Genomic DNA, 16,699 nt, shown 5'->3' with positions numbered 1-16,699 from the left:
GAACTTGTTCCCTACCCAAATGTTCATTGTGCTTTGCTGAGGGCCGAGGTAAGGGTTAGATTCTCCCAAGGAGCCAAATAGAATGTAGAAAACAACTGCCCAGCTAGAAGCAACAATCTTCTCTGAGGCAGCAGATCTTGATCTGGGAGGGCATAAAGTTGATGCTTGTAGTATAACTGTTCTGCTTCAGGAGATCAAGGACTGCTGCTATCCTGAATAGACCCATTTTATGAGGAAGTAGGCAGGGAAATGACAGAATCAATGAGATAAAAGTGGACTGTGAAATGTAAAGGAAGTACAAGTATTAGCAGCATGAATAACGTTTTCAGCTTAGTAAGAGGCTGCATTGACAATTCCACCTCTAATTCTTTTTTCCTCCTGGTATGATCTGTGTTTAGAATTTTTTTATTGAGCACTTTTACCATAGGCTGGAAGTTATATCTGTGTATACATATATTTACAAGTGTGTTTTTGTTCCTAGGAAAAGTGCTGAGGTTTTTTCAGTTTAAAGCAACAAGCTCTTATGTCTCCTTCCACCCTGTCTCTAAATGGACATGATTGCTTAAGTGAGACTGTCTTTAAAATTGAAACAAGTGAAACTTTTGTCAACGAAATGTGAAACCAAGGCCTTAACAGTTCCAATACATGTAATAATAATTACTGTAAGCAGTGGTATCTGTTTATGAAATTTACAGAATCAGGATTTTAATAAATGGGTATAGTAACTTTTAATGTTGTGTAGCATACTAAAGTGCTTTGATGTGACAAGACAATACACAAAATTTAAATGGTGGAGCGGTCATTTTTAGGTGTGGCCTATTTGAAATCTTTTACTCAGAATTCAATAGGCAGCCAGCATTATGATACCGATTTTTGCCATGAGGTGTTTTCAGCCACCTACTGATTCCATGAGGCCAGTATCAGTAGCAGTGTAACTACTTCATGTGTATCATATTGTGAAAGAGGCTCTCGGGTCAGATGCAAAATACATTTTTAATACAAAGAAAAAAAGATGGTTTACCCTATAACTCAATATAGCCCCTGTTTAAAAAAAAATAAATCCTTGTTGTCGTGGTTGCAGTTGAATAAGATGCTGCTTTAAATTTAATTACAAACTCCTTATCAAAAAAAAGTGAGAGTTTTGGGTTTTTGTCAGAGAAACTGCAGTTGACTGATTGTATAGCTGTCCATGGTAGGTATTCACTTAGTTTTAAAGAGAAAACAAAAGTAAAAGGTTAAAAAATCTTAGCAGGACATTAAGCTAGATGGTAACTTGATTTCCACACTGAACACAATGAATGTTTGTTTTTCCAGCTGTTACAATAGTTATATAAGCAATTAGTTTAAATATTTTAAATTGTTACCCTAATTCTTTACTAGTAATAAACTATTCTGATTTACTGTGTTGAGCAGTTCACATAGTTTTCTACAGGGCTCACATTTTCAGTAACTTAAAAGAATGTTCTGATGTTTTTTGTTTCCCCAGACAAGTGAACTTTGTGTTGATTAATGTGAATTATCTGATTTGTCAAAGTAAAGAATCACCGTAAACATGCCTCAGCCATATGCTTGTAGTTACAGTGGCCTCTTTATTACAAACACATGAAATTATATTGGTATTGCCTTGTTTAAAACAGATTCCTGTTAGTGATTGCCTGACAAACATGACTTAACATATAAGTCAGATCTTCACTAGTCCATACCTGTGGACTATATAACTACGCTTTTCCCATACAGGAGGCCAGAACTTATTTCAGAACTACTAATAGATGTGGGGGGGGTGCTAGCCCTGTTTGTGCTGCTTTGGGTCCTACTTCTTCCTGGCCTTTTGTGTAGTAAGGCTCGGGGAGTGCTTTGCTGCTTGTAGAGCAGATCTGCCTTTGTGCTTTTTGTTTGCTCTTTTCTCTGCTGCTGTGGTTTGAGGGTTCCCCGTGCTTTCCCAGAACACACTGTGGTGTTCTCTTACGTGTTCGTACCATGGCTGGTATAGTAGGGTTTTGCTCTTTAGAGCTTTTTGGTACTCTGCCTTTTTAAAAATTATGTATAATAATGTTTATGAAAGGTATTTTGTATGATGGTGCACTGTGTGTGTTTGTGTACGTGTGTGTGAACTCTCAAGATTAACCTATTTAAAGATGATAATGTAAAGTCTGTGGTTTACTGCTTCTTGGGATTTTATTGGTATTTTGTTTATTCATTAAAAAAAAAAAACAAACCCGAAAAACTTCTGGGTCACTCAGCCCTGTCTGTACCTTCTATTTTAAGAGGATTATAATAGATCTTCTTTTGTGTCAGTAATTTTCTTAAGAAAATCGATTTGCTGAAAGGATGATCTCTGGAAAAATTGTCCCTCAGCACAAATATTGTTGGGCATAATGTTGGTATAGTGAGAAAAAAAACTGTGCAGAAACAAGTTCGACTCCTTGCTTTTTTCTACTTAAGGTCATATGTTGTGTCTTCTGTTGGTAACAAAATTGCCATTAATAATTTGGATTGGGATTCAAAGTACTCGGCTTTTGGCCTTGTGTTATATTACCTGCTCAGAATAGAACAGAAAAGGAAAAGGAGGACAGACTTACCACCAGTGAAACTCCCACTGCAGTCATCTGGAAGGAATTAGCAATGGGACGAGGCAGATTGGTTTAATTACAGTACTGAAATCAAGTTCATAACTTCTTAAGGCCGGAAAGGACAATGGGAGTTACTGACCAGGTTAGTGCCGTTGGTGGGAATTCTTGCACTGAGTCCAGTCATCATTGTGTATGTAATCACAATGGAAGTATTGTATGTTTTTAGCATAATTCATCTTCGTTTCTGACTGTTTTACAGGTATTCCAGGCTGAATTACAGAAGCTTATATACCTCCCAAAGCTTTGGGCACTGTAAAAGGCTTGTGTAATCAGCACTACATTTGCTGCTAACTCTGCTCACGTCTGTAAATGAATCCCCTTATCCTCTTCAGTGACCAACACCTCTTTCTTTGTTGGAGTTTCAGCTGTTGCCTTTGAGTTGTGAAGGCCCAAGTAGTTTAGACCTTGCCTGGTTGAGAGCACTGTCTCACGGTGCCTTATCTGTAGTCAGACTCCTTTAAATACCCCTCCTTCAAGGGATCCCTCTTTCTCCTGTAGCTCTGAGAATGCTATGGCTGTTAGAAATTTTTCAGAGCTTGTTCATTTAGTGAAGCTTTGGAGAGCTACAAGGGTGACAACTGCTGGTGGTCAAGTGCTGTTCATGTCTGTATGTCTTCATTTCCTCCTTTTTGAGGGTAATGTCTTCACTTTCTGATACTATAGTCTTTAATTAACTGGAATGTACGTATCTCCAACATCAGTACTTTCATTTATTATTCATAAACGTGCATTATGGGATACTACTTTCATTTAGCAGTTTTCTCTGTATTTTGTAAATGCTGAGCCTTCTAGCTATAACACAAGACAGATAAGAATAAAGCAGCCGAGAAAACTGGCTTATTTTTTCTCCCTCAGAGTGAGTTTCACAAAATTGGCTAGTGTAATCTGGAAAAAAATACTCTCTTCCTTTTTACCTTTGTTGTCCATCATTTCCTTGTATCATGTAGGTAAAAACAAAAGATAGAGAAGTTCTGAGAGCTGAACTGTATTACTTTTCTTACTGTGCTTACATCACTTTAAACCATGTTGTATTTGATTTCATGTGCCCACATGGCAAATCGTAATGCATTGCATGCAGGGCAAACATCTCAGGATGCTATTTGCAGTTCACAGCCCACAAAAATGTCAAGCATTTTTAAGGGTTATTTGCAGGATAGTCAAAGAAGGCTGGATGAATTTTGTTTCCAAATTCAGCTTGAGATTTGATGACCGTGCCATTTCCAGCTTTCTCCATCAGGATGGAAGAAGCAGGGAGGGACGCTGCGCACCTGTCTGATACTGAACGCTCGAGTAGTGGGGGAGGAAAAAAAACCCTTTTGGAGTGCTTGCAGGAAGGCAGTAAGGGAACCCGTGCAGAGATGGTAGCTGATATTTATTTTCTTGGTGGCTGAAAGGTAGTTCTTCCACATTAATGGTGCGACTGTTACGGAAAGCCTTTATGTTCTTCTTTGCGTGCTCTTGCAATATGTGATCTTGCTTGAAAATACAGATAAGTGAGGCTCCACTGTGCCGTAGAAAGAGTGTTTTAAAAATACCCAAATAAACAAAATGTGTGGGCACCTTTCACCCTGGCTTTCCAGTATGCTGACATTGTGATGGGTAGCTGTAGCAGGGTGCTTGTGTTAAAGCAGATCACATACAGCATTAGCTGTTTTTTTGCTCCCTTGTTTGTGAATCTGTAACAGAAGCTGTAACAGGATCAAGAAGGTAATTAGTGATATTTTTTTTTCAGTTCTTCTGAGATGTAAAGGGACAACTTGAAAAACAGCTGGAGAGAGATTTTACTCATCTTGCTGTCTGAGAAATTTTCTGCTGCATTATTCTTGCATATTGGGGTTTTTTTATATAGGGAGATGAAAGGAGAAGTGATCAATGATGATGGCCTGCTGACTTTTTGGGCAAAATGTAACCTTTTGGTAGGTTTTAAAAATAAGAGTGTTGGAAGTGCTGAGAATATGCAAAATTAAGATATGCACTTAGCTTTCCTGCCTGCCCTTGTGCTTTAGTTGAACCGTTGTTTGGGAATTGTGTGGTGCACTGGTCTGGTTAGATTAGTAACACCTATGTACCTTTGGCTTTGCTTCCTAAGGTATTACTGCTTTTACAATCTTCAGACTTCTCAGAACTACTAAAACGGTGTGTGCTTACAACATTTTCATTTTTCATTTCTTTAAAACAGGAACAACATTTTTAATTAAGGAAAAATCTTAACAAAAGGCAGCTTTAAACTTGCTCACCTAGTGTTAAGATATTTGTAGAAGCTGGGCTGTCTTTCAAGATCTGTGTTCATATCTGTCTTGAAAGTTTTTGTGTATAGCATCTCTAAATTTGTTTTTATGGGTGGGTTCTTCATGTTTTGCTGCTGTGGTTCAAATTGGTTAACAAGTGTTAGCACTTTTCTTCTGAAGGGCAGAGAGTAAAATGACTGTTCTAATATCTTGTGGTTTCTATTTGTATTTGACAGAAGATTGTTCTGCGATTTGGATCGGTATAAATAGCTTCTTAGATGTTTAAGAAATGCTGTCTTTCCACAACAATATAGTATTCTGCTTTTCCCCCGTCTGTCATTTGAATCTTAGAAACTCTTGAAGTACCAAAATCTCTAGTTTCTGCTGCCTTCTTGATGTGAATGTTTTAATCTTTGTCATAACTGTTCTTCAGGTTTTTTTCCTTCTCTTCCCTCTCCTCCACCCCACCCCCCCTTTCAGATTAATGCAATGCTTAGTTTCAGGTTTTTTTCTTTTTGTCAGAGCCTATCCAGTGTAGGTGGTGTATAAAGGCACACACCTCTCATCATAATTACAGTAAATAAGGAAGCTATGTCAATGGTATCCTTCCCAGAAAGAAATACATCGCTGATTTGCCCAATCCCATGATCTTCATGCATACTTTAATGATTACCTAGCAATTTTGGAAGTTTTCCCCAAATAACGTAGAAGAGATGCTCAACATCAGGTAGAGTTTTTTTTCTCTTTAAAGTGGGAAGAAGTGAAATAATCAGTTAGACTGAAAAACTGCCGTTTTCTGACTGTTTGTATCCCTATAAACCCGAACAATTGCAGAAAAGAATGATGTTCAAGAGGGTTACAGAATGGCTTGAGAATTGATGTTGGAATAATGGCTGACTGGTTTGGGGAAATGTACTGAAAAATCAGATGAGATTTTTATTTTTCATACTAATTGAGACTCCTGCCTGAGATGTTGTTTTGTTTTTGCTTTTTTTTTTTAAATTAATGACACGATTCATCTGTCTTAAAACCAGCTAGTTTCTTACAACTAAAACATAAGCATGTGACTTGAGGCTTTGATAACGACACAAAAGATTAGATAAAATAAGGGCTTTGCTTTTCCCCGGAACTGTTTTTAACTGCATGCAGGTAGGCAGACGCTTACACCGTAGTGTAGGTGAATTTGCACACTGAGCAGCACTCCTCCCATGAGTTGTGATGCAGAAGGGAAGGTGCCATAACACTGCTACACAAATGCTGACTGATACTTGACAAATTGTTTTAACTGGACCAGTTATAACTTTTCCTCTTGCCATAAAATGTATTTTGCTTTATTCTAGTTTGAAAATCTGTAGTAGTATTATATTTGTATATACTGCAGAAATTTATTTTTTTTTCATTTGCCAACCATCTTCAGAGCATGATTAGTGAGGAGTGTATTCACCAAATCCTTGCACCTGGGGAAGAGGAGGAACAATGGTGAAGGTGCGAAAGTGAGAAAATGGTGTAAAAAAAAACCAACAAAAACCCAATAAAAACCCCCAGCCCCTAAGAACAAAAAGCCCTACTTACAGTTGTACTTTCTTAGTTGTGTGACTGTTTTACTGTTCGCACATACCTGAAAGCTCTGTTATATTAATTAGAGTGTAGCAAGCGCCATCTCAGTGGTGGCCTGAATAGGTTTGGGTTACAAAATATTATGAGAAAGTTGATTTTCCCAAATGCTACCTGAACAGCAATATCATTGGAATCAACATTATTCTTTAATAAATTAGTCAGAGTGATAGAGCCTTTATGAAAGTTTTCCTAAAAGGGGAGCTTTTGTTTATAAATTTACTGGTTTTGTTCTTCTCTATCTAGACTTCTCTAAGCTCACTGTAGACCAGGTGCTACTTACTGCTATGGGTTTGGCTACATCTGACCATTTATTCAGGTAGCTCCTGGAACATTTCAGAAGGCCACTTAACTTTTTTTTTAAATTATTTATTGTAAAAATTAAATATACTTAATTGTCTGAAATGTAAAATGAAAACCACAAATATTTTTAATTCCTGCTCAGCTGGAGAAATGGGTAGTTAACAAAATTTCATGCTGTTTGCCAGGGATACTTTGAGTAACCTTGTGAGTCCAAGATCAAAATGATGACAAAATTGTAAAGATGAGCTAGGACAATCACTCAAATTTGAAATGGCTACTGTCAGTTTGCACTTGTTTGGTTAAAATGAAAGAGGTGCATCTCTATAACTTATTTGCATAGATTTTATTTGTTGTGAAATGAAATAGAGCTGCTGATTTAAGGCTACAGAATGATTAGTAGGAGATGCTTGTGCATAGAGGTAAGGTATTTAAAGTGAAACAATATGTCGTTGATTTATGGAAAAATATAAAAGAGTAACAACAAATAATTACATTAATGTCTTCATGTAAAGATGTATGGTGAACAGTACAGGGATTTGGGTTTTTTTAGCTACATAAAAGATTGGTTTCCTACTTGACATGTACACAGACTATAAATAACATAATTATTTTTAAATCGTTACTTCATAAAAATAGAGGATCTTCAAGAACAGCTGTTGCCTGAAAATTACTGGTTTTTTTTTAAAAAAAATCTGTTTAAATCTGTAAGTAATCTTTTTCCTTTGTTACCTTCTGAGCATCAGTGAATTCAGCTCTAGCAATCTCATATCTAGAGAATTTAGAATGTGTTCATCTCCTTTCTGCAAACCATATGTAATTCTTATGGGTAGACTTAATGGGGTTCTTTTCATGAAATACAAAAAAAATAAATGGAAAAAAAATTGCTGTTTCTACAAATGCAGTGTTTACAGCTCAGATTTTTAGGTTAGACAGTTACTTCAGTGGGATAAGTTGAAACTGACCAACGAGTTAACTGTCTTCTATGTTTGAAGAATTGTACTTTGCTCTTGTTGTGAAATTTAAAAATGTGATGCTTCCTGTCCCTCCTCTGAAAATAACCTTTTCAGGGGAAAGAGTAAAAGGCTTCAACACTCACAGCTACGGATGGATGAGTCCTGTCCTGTCCCTAGTTCAAGGGACTGGAGTTCCCAGTCATCATCATTTCATTTTGAAATCTTCTGGTTATAACATTTTAAGGGGGCTGGTTATCCCATCACGCATTCGTCACAGTTTAAAGGTTTCCTGCTGCAGTTAGTGCTGTTTGTGAATCACTTGTCATTTCTAGTTGTGTACCTTTATTAGTGTTTTAATTTGAGGATGTTGTTTCTTTACTCTTCCCATGTCTTGCCTAATTGCCCTTCGTGTCTGCATTGGCAGACGGAGTGATCCTACATCTGCTAATGTTGCTAGGCTTTTTCTTCTTAAATGACACCCTGTGTAACAGTATTTTTTGGGACAGTGGCTACCTCCTGACAACTTGCAGTTTATCCGTAAGGGCCTTTTAGCTGGACAACACTTATGGCTTTGGGTTCTTGGACAAATTGAAATGATGCAGAGAAAAATCAGTACATTAACTGGGAAAATATTCATAGATATGATATTTCTCCCGTTCCTGGGTTTTTTTCTGAAGTCAGTGCTAACTTGCTTGCCGGTTTGATAACGTTCAGAGAAGTACATGATCAGAATTCTTTTGAGTAGTTTTGAAAGATGATTTGCCTGATATGCTCACCAAACGGTAGTTGCATGATGTGAAACAGTGACAGTATATTTTTTTTTTTGTTAAAGCGACCAAAAATTGTGACTGTCCTGAGTTTTCTATTTCTAGAATTGGTGGCAGAAAAGAAGAAAATGTTTGGAGGAATTGAAGATAATTTTCTAAACCGTAACAATAAACTTGTATTCACAATTCAGATTCTTCATTGACGTACTGTAAAGTATTAATTTTATTTGTGTACCAACATTACCAATGCTGTGAATCTGAAAGGCTTATTATTCAGCCTTTTATTGGCTTTTGAGTGTAAGAACAGCTGTACTGGGTCACTCCACCCCTGTGTCTGGTCTTTAACAGTAGCTGACAATTGATACAGAGGAGAGAGCAGAACAACAGGGCAAACAAACATGTAATTGTGCTGCTATGGAGTGTTCCCTAGCCTCCAGCATTTTGTGCCTCCACTGGTGTTCTTTTTGTCTTAATTTTTTTTTCCTCTTTTTGCTTTGAACATCTAAACTTTTAAAAGCTTTAGACCAAGCTCTTCTAGAGTTTAACTGTATTCTGGAATAATTTGTGGTAATGAGAGAAGTTTTGTTAGGAGACTATAATGTCAGCTTGCTTTTAGTCATCATAATGTGCAGCAAGTTATGTATCTAATATTGTAGAAAGATGGCATTATTTGTTTCAGCTGGAGGGAGGGAGTGAGTAATACAGAAAGGCTGTGTATACCAGTAAGGATTGCTAAGGTTCTTGATGTTAACATCATGTCTTCCTGAGAGTTGAGGATCTAACTGTAAATTTAAATGGAGGACTAAATCAAACATTTGTTCTCTGTGAATAGACAAGTTATTTAAAGAACAACAGTTTTTTAAACATGGCTTCATTCCTTATGTAGTCCTAACTTTAATATTATTTTCATATTTGATCTTTGAGAAGACTCATGCAGGACAGTAGTTTGTAGTACTGCTATAAAACATTTAAGAATAGTTTATCAAAAGCTACATGTAATTAATTTGCAAATCAGTATTGTAGCTCTCCTTTGGAGTAGTCCTTCAGTTTTCTCTTTCTGTGCTCCAAGTTTAAAGGTGTTTTAATTTTATCTCTAGCAATCCAAAATAATTTGTGGCCCATCTTCAGCTTTGTTCTATGCTTCTGTTTAAGTAGTAGTGCTTTAGGTTGAGATGCTATAAAAGATGTTAGCATTTCCAGTATAAAATTAGTTTTTCAGAAGTTATAGCAGTAAAGCAGTGCTGTCTACAAATTTGGCATACAAGATCACACACTGGGGATAATTGACATTATTCCAAGGGTGAGGATATAAGGATGGTTTTCTACACATACAATCCCAGTGTCTTGGTTAGAAATAATAATATAAGACAGTAATTTGGAAAGTGGTCCAGTTTTGAACTACTGTAACCACTTTGAGCTTACTGTGACACCAGAATGTATTACTTCCTGCTAGCTTTATCCACACTTAAGAATATTTTAAAGGTTTTTCTTTAATTGACAGTATTTTATGCACATCTGCAAATGATAAATCTATGCAGTCACAGTAGGCATTTAAACTTTACTGTCCTCTTTACTTACAGAAGAATATATGTCCAAATCTAGATGTACAGAGCTAAATATGAAGGATTAGACTCCTAAGTGTAATCCTGATACCAGACTTTCTTCTTATCTGAGGATCTAGTGATTCCTGAATCCTACCTTGAATATGCTATCTTTTCCACTTTTCTACTACTATATAGTTAATAGACATATTAGTAAATGTGAAGGTTAATTTCTACTTGATTGGTGTAGGAAGAAGAGCGATTCTCTTACTTTCTTTGCTGGTTGCCATAAAAGAGAGAGATGCTTTTTTTTCCGTATTACTGAGCCGCTTTCATCTATTCATAGCTTTCTTAAGCAGCAAGAGTGAAAATAATCTGAGATTTCAGCTTTTATTTTCTTTTTATGAACATTAGTTACTGGAGCTTCTCTGTTGTTGTGTTCAGAATAAAGTGCTATATGCATGGTTCAGCTGTGGCAGCTGCGGGAATCAAACGAAATAACTCTTCAGGTATATTCCGCAGAAATCACTGATTTTAGTCACATGTACTTTTCAAGGGGATACTCTCAATTGTTAATATTTGTTATATGTTGTAGGTTTTTAAATCTAAAATTTATGAGAATTACTTGGCAAAACTTACACATCACACCATAGCAGTGCAAAGTATTTTGCACCTTGCTAATTCAAGTGTGATAATAGAATTTTAACAGTGATCATAGGGAATGTCTATCTGGCTTCAGTACATTTTTCAACATAATAGTAACTACCTAAACTTGATATTATGAACAAACAATTATTTGTGATTTTACCTTATAAATTGAGACATACCTTCAGTCTAAACATATATTACTGTGTTTTTGAAAGTCATGGGCTGAATGTAAACTGTTCACGCACTGATTTTTTTTTAACCTAGCAAAGTGGAATCGATGTGTCAATGTAAATAATTCAGTAGTGATCTCTGTGTTATGCAGTTTGCATTTTTTTATGTAGCATTCTTTTCTTCCATTGTTCTGAGAGCTTGGTTGTTTTTCTTCTGTACAGTTTCTACATTTTGAATTAGATGGAAATTAAGAATACTTCATGTTATAAAAGATTACATAATTATCCTGATTGGTTTTTTTAGCAAGTTACTAATAGCAGGATATGCCTCCTCATTGGTATTTCATTTCATTATTAAATGTAGTAATAAGAAGTGTTTTAGCAGACTGATTACCTGTCATCTACATCTTTAAGTAACTTATTTTTAATGTTTCATTGCTTTTAATAACTGATAATTTGTGACTGGTTAAGTAGAAGTGGAGAACAGTACATCAATGCTTCTGGCTGATGTGCGTTTCACTCAATTTCCTTCATTTTGGCAGCATGTAATTTAACACGCAACTAAAAGCATCTTTGCAATATACAGTTGCATAGGACATAGCCTTGAAAAATTTGGGTAAGTGTAGAGGTATAAAGTAAGTTCACTAGGGCAATCCATTTATATTGTGATTCTTTCCTTAAAGAAGAGGAAGGTATCTCATGTCTCACCTCTTATTAAATGCTTAATTGTAGTGAAGTATTACTTCCTTCTTTAAGAGGAAGTCTTTAGGTGTATTTAGTCTCTTACTTCACTGTTCGGCACTATGATTCTAGCAGGTGTGATAGCAGCTGCTACTGCAGTCTCTTGAGAGTTTACTTACTGTATGGACATTGGTTACTGTGTACAGCTACTGTCCTAGCATCTGCCAGGTGATGCATATAAAATATTCACTCCTCAGTTTAAGTAATTTTGCCTGACTTCAGAGTTACTGAATTATTTGTGTGCTAAAGCCTGCCATTCTTTTTGTTTGCTTTTTATTCGCATGTGCATAACGGAATAGCGAATTGGCCTGCTGCTAGCATATTGAATGTGGTCAAACAATACTGCTAAATCTGTCGGGGGGAAAGGAGTCATCACTTGTGCTGACATAGCTATTGCTAGTCCTGTTTCATCCCTGCATTAGTTAGAGGGCTAACTGTTTTGTGTAGCTGGAGCTGTGCAGTGTTCTTTTTCTGTGGAGAATGAGATCTGTCAGAATGCATCATGATTCTCACTGGGGAAAAACAATGTCACAGTCCTGAAGAGGTGAAAAATGAGTCAAGCCCTAGCAAGTCATGAGAGTTTAAAAACAAACAACACCACAACTTTGAAGATTTTTTTTTTTTAATATACATGCATCTATGAATTGCTTTAAGGCATAGGGAATTGTGGAATTCTTGAGGCTAGAGTTTTAAAAACACCAGTTTTACTCTGTGCTAAAGATTATCATTAAATGTACTGGCTGTTACTCAGCGAAAGCAGTTGTAGATGAGAAACTGCATTTGGTGCAACAGAAGTTCACAGAACAAAAATACCTGCTACTTCAAAGTGCTTGCTGTCCAGATAAAAAGACAGATACACTAAAATGAAATGGTAGTGATCAGCAAACTAAGCTGTTGCTGCAAAACACTGTGCTAGCTTGAAATTTTTTTATATATCAACAAGTTTTTATGAGATTTGAGGCGGGGTGGCTTTGTGTACATTTATTGGGAAAATTTACGAAGAGTAAAAGTGCAGGTAAAAAAAAAAAGTCTGACTTCTGTCTAACTAGTTTCTTCTGGAAAGGCTGTGTCCTCCTTCCACCACTCTACCTGTGAATGGCTCAGTGGCACAGCCACTTCTGCATGGATTTTTGTAAGACTTCAGTATTCAGTTTGACTGGGTAACCCAGCAGAAAACTAACATAGCCAGAAGAATGAAAAGTATTCTGCTGAGTTAGCAGAATGATTTTAGTATGAAGTTAGTGGGTGCTAGAGTAGTGTGAAGGATAGGTTGTATTATGGAGTGGGACAGAGAAGAGGAAAGTAAAGTAAGGGAAGGGGTTGTTCGTCTTTTGGCAGAGGAAAGCTGCAAGATTAGCTCATTCATTTTGCACAACTCCACCTTCAGAAACACCATGGGAAAGAATGTCACGAGGGGTAGTAGTTTTAAAACAGAGGGAGGAAGATTCAGAATAGACATAAGGAAGAAGTATTTTTACAATGAGGGTTGTAGAACACTGGCACAGGTTGCCCAGAGAGGTGGTGGATGCCCCATCGCTGGAAACGTTCAAGGCCAGGTTGGAGAGGGCTCTGAGCAACCTGATCTGGTTGGAGATGTCCCTGCTCCTTGCAAGGAGTGTTGAACTAGATGACCTTTAAAGGTCCCTTCCAACCTATTCTAAGATCCTATGATACCTGGTTGTCACTGTGGGCCAGCTCAAGATGGGTCCACATGTTAGTAATAAATGAGATAAATCAAGAAAAAATAGACTTTTGAGGAGTCTTAAAATTATAACAAGTATCTTCTTTTCTTTGTCCTTTTTTTCAGATAGAAAAGCAAGAACTTCTGGTGAGCTAAAGAGTAAGGGTTAATCAGAGCTAAGAAATCTCTGCAGCAGTGGTTTGAACAGGGGTCCTTAAATAAAAACAAAAGTCCTTTTCAACACCATCATGACCTTTAAAGCTTGACAATGACATGTTAAGGACATAAGTTCTTCTTTCTGGAGATCAGTCTCTAATTCTGTGCCATGTTTTTTCCATGCCTGCATTAATCCATGTTCTTCAGTGCTGTTGCATGAGATTTTCTGACAGGAAGATACGCAGTGCTGGATCTGGTCTTAGGTTACACGGCTTAGTTGGTAGAATGCAGAATGTATTTAGTCTATTTTCCAAGCTCATTTTAAAGTAAGGAACAGACTAGAAAGAGGCTGTATCTCCATTTGTGAAGTCATGTTATTTTGTTTAAATTTTTACATCTGGCACATAGGAAGTTCTGCTAGACCTGCCAACCTTTCCTATTGGCTTGATGTTTAACAAAAATGAGTCACACTTGAATAACTAATTCTACTTCTTTCTAATATAGATGCATTTCCAGAAGAGGAAAAACAGGTTAGCCAGTCTTTCCTTGAGGTTAATATGTCACAGTTATTTTGTTAACTTTTTTGGAGATGTTTTACAGGGAGATTCTTCTGAAGTTTTAAAACAAGACTTTAACTGACAAGGCTTGACCAAAAAGGCTTCTGTAGTCCTAGATCTTCCTGAGGTAGTGTGCTGTTGGAGGGTATTTATTTCTTTACTGTCTTTTTTTTTTTTTCTATAGCACTAGTGGTGTTGTTATAACTGAAGTTTGAGCCAGCTAACTTTCTGTATTCATATTATCAGTTTGATAGTGGAAATACCTATGGTGTTCTCATTTTTCTCATGGTGTTGTAGATCTTATACTGAAGTCTTCACTTTGCTTCAAATTACTTGCCTACTAGTGAAGCTTCTGTCTGCTGTGCTAAGCAATACAAAGATGGTTTTCCTCAATTTTTTCTGTCTCTCTAGAAGTGAGTTTTTCTCAGCAGAAAGTTGACAATGTGAGAAAAAGTTGGTATAACTGCAGTTTTTCATACACATGCAGAGTAAAATGATTTTTAGTGCTCATTTTAATTACGCGGCCTTGTTGTAAAGGTCTACTGCTGCTACCGAATTGTTAATGTGGGAAATGGTAGCATCACCATGTCCTGCTTTCTTCGCATCCAAATTGACTGCCTTTCTCACTTCTGAGTTACTGCCCACTCTTATCAGGTAGCTGAATAGAAGTATTCGTTGCCAGTGGTGTACAAGAGGTTTCCTGCGCTAGTCTCATTGTCTTTCATGTCCATATAATGAGCTTAGTTTCAGTAGAGGTTTACCTTGAGTATGCAGTCATCTGCACTTCAAAATTAAAATTTACAAGCGTATTTCCAGTTGTTTTGGAAAGTTATTGTTGCTGCTTTTTCTCCAGGGTATTGAAGTAGAACATTCTGGAAAGCTCCAAGTCTGCTCATCTGGGATGTTTCTTGTGGTGTAATGGGATGTGTTACAGGTCCAAAAATGGGTATGAACCAGGGAAGTTCCCATCCATTATCCAAGGCAGGCCAGGGCACAGAGATCAGCCCAACTGTATTTTCAGAGAAACCAAATTATAAGGAAGTTATTTTCCTCTCCTGTTACGTTCCCTTGAAGTTAGGGGCTATGGTGTAAACTATTTGTAGTGCCATGACTATCCCATCCTACTTGTCTTCAGCATTTCTCTTGTTCTCTTGTTTCTATGGCTTCTGCTATTGCAGACCTCTTAAACTAAGTTGAGCCCTGGAAATGTTAACTATGCAGAGAAATCCTAAACTTGGGATGTGTCAAGTAGGATTTTCACTGTCTCTTGGTTATGGGATTGTAGCAAAGATTATTATGGTTTTTTGGCTGGGTTGGGGGAGGAGTGGTTTAAAGAAATGCATGTACGTGTTGCAGTTTAAATTGGAAGTTACTGGATGTTTGGTTTCAGAACGCATATTGTTCTACAATGCAAGGTATCTCTGTGCTTGTGACAGTTGACTTCACTTAGTACCGTGACTTAGGTTTGTGGAAAAGGGTATTTCGCATCAAGCTGGTGATGACTGAGACTGGTGCCTACATTTAGGTGCCTGTCTTATCTTCCCAGCATCTCAGTGATCCTTTGTCTGAAAGAAATCACAATTATGTGGTGTGGCAGTAGCATGTCTGTACATGTGCTAAAGTCCCATTATAAGCAGTGTAGTCTATACAATTGATTCACCTTGAGTAGAAATCTTGCAACTAGTCAGGTTAATTGTTTTTGACTTTGTAGGCTGATAGATGAGATCTCCGTTGACTACAAGTTTACACACCTTAATTCAGATGCCTACTTGTAGATGTCTTAGTGTTTAAATACTGTTCTTGTATTCCTGATGGTGGTACAAATACAAGGTCTTGTCTTTCCAAATATATTCTGGATATATCCTGATGAGATTGCTAGTTATGCCCACTTTTTCATATTTGTAGCTTTTAAAAGATTTTAAACTACGAAGTTGATAAAGACTCAGCTTGGTTTGTAGAGCGGTGGTGAAGAAGGTGCTTTTTTTGTCTCTGGCACTTCTGATTTCCTTCGTATAATAAGAAATACATTAATATCTTTTCACTGTGAATGGGCGAGTAAAAGACTCTGTGTATATGCCACAGATTCAGCTGTAGCTGTTCATATTGCAGTAGGAAGCAAGTTTCTTTTCCTGAAGTTAGTGTGGAGCACCACACACACAACCCTTCTCTCTGCTGCTTTCCAGATGTCTGGTGTTTGGACTCTTCACACCTTTTCTAAAGACTTCATTTTTATATAATGCATTTTTTTCTTTTTTGGTAGTGTAATGCTTTCTAGCAGTTCACATCTCCGGCATAGCCTGTGTATTTTGTTTATTTCAAACTACAGTACTGTTGATAGTGTTGTTGTAGTGCCTATCACACAGTGTCTGACTTAGGACTGCGTGAGAATCCTGCAGTTGAGCATCTCCCTTTGAAAATTGTTCTGCTATGTACAGAGCTTACTGCAGTTTCTGCTACAGTAGCTCTGTATGCAGCTCTCTCTGTGCCCAGCCCGCTCTGTGCTGCTTGCCCCGATCTGCCTCAACTCCCAGCCTTATTCCTGAAGGAAGGACAATATTGTCTCCTCTCACCGTGCTTGGTAGTCTTTTTCCATTTCCCAGCAGAGTGCAGGGTCATCAGTTAGTGTTTGAATCCCGATTGGTGGGTTTTGGGGTTTTCTTGTTGGGATGTGGACCCTTAAGAAGAAAGGGGAAGATGGTTGTAGTCCCCC

The 16,699-nt window shown here is 37.2% G+C and overlaps 1 protein-coding gene across 3 annotated transcripts in view; it reads left to right on the top strand.

Moving 5' to 3' along the window:
• Positions 1-16,699, top strand: part of RICTOR (RPTOR independent companion of MTOR complex 2) — an 85,101-nt gene that overhangs the window by 1,001 nt on the left and 67,401 nt on the right. The window lies entirely within an intron of this gene.

This window comes from Chlamydotis macqueenii, chromosome Z, assembly GCF_036417535.1.
Source record: "Chlamydotis macqueenii isolate bChlMac1 chromosome Z, bChlMac1.mat, whole genome shotgun sequence".
Taxonomy (NCBI): domain Eukaryota; kingdom Metazoa; phylum Chordata; class Aves; order Otidiformes; family Otididae; genus Chlamydotis; species Chlamydotis macqueenii.
Note: the sequence above shows the minus strand (reverse complement) of the source record. Positions and strands in the feature narration are given on the sequence as shown.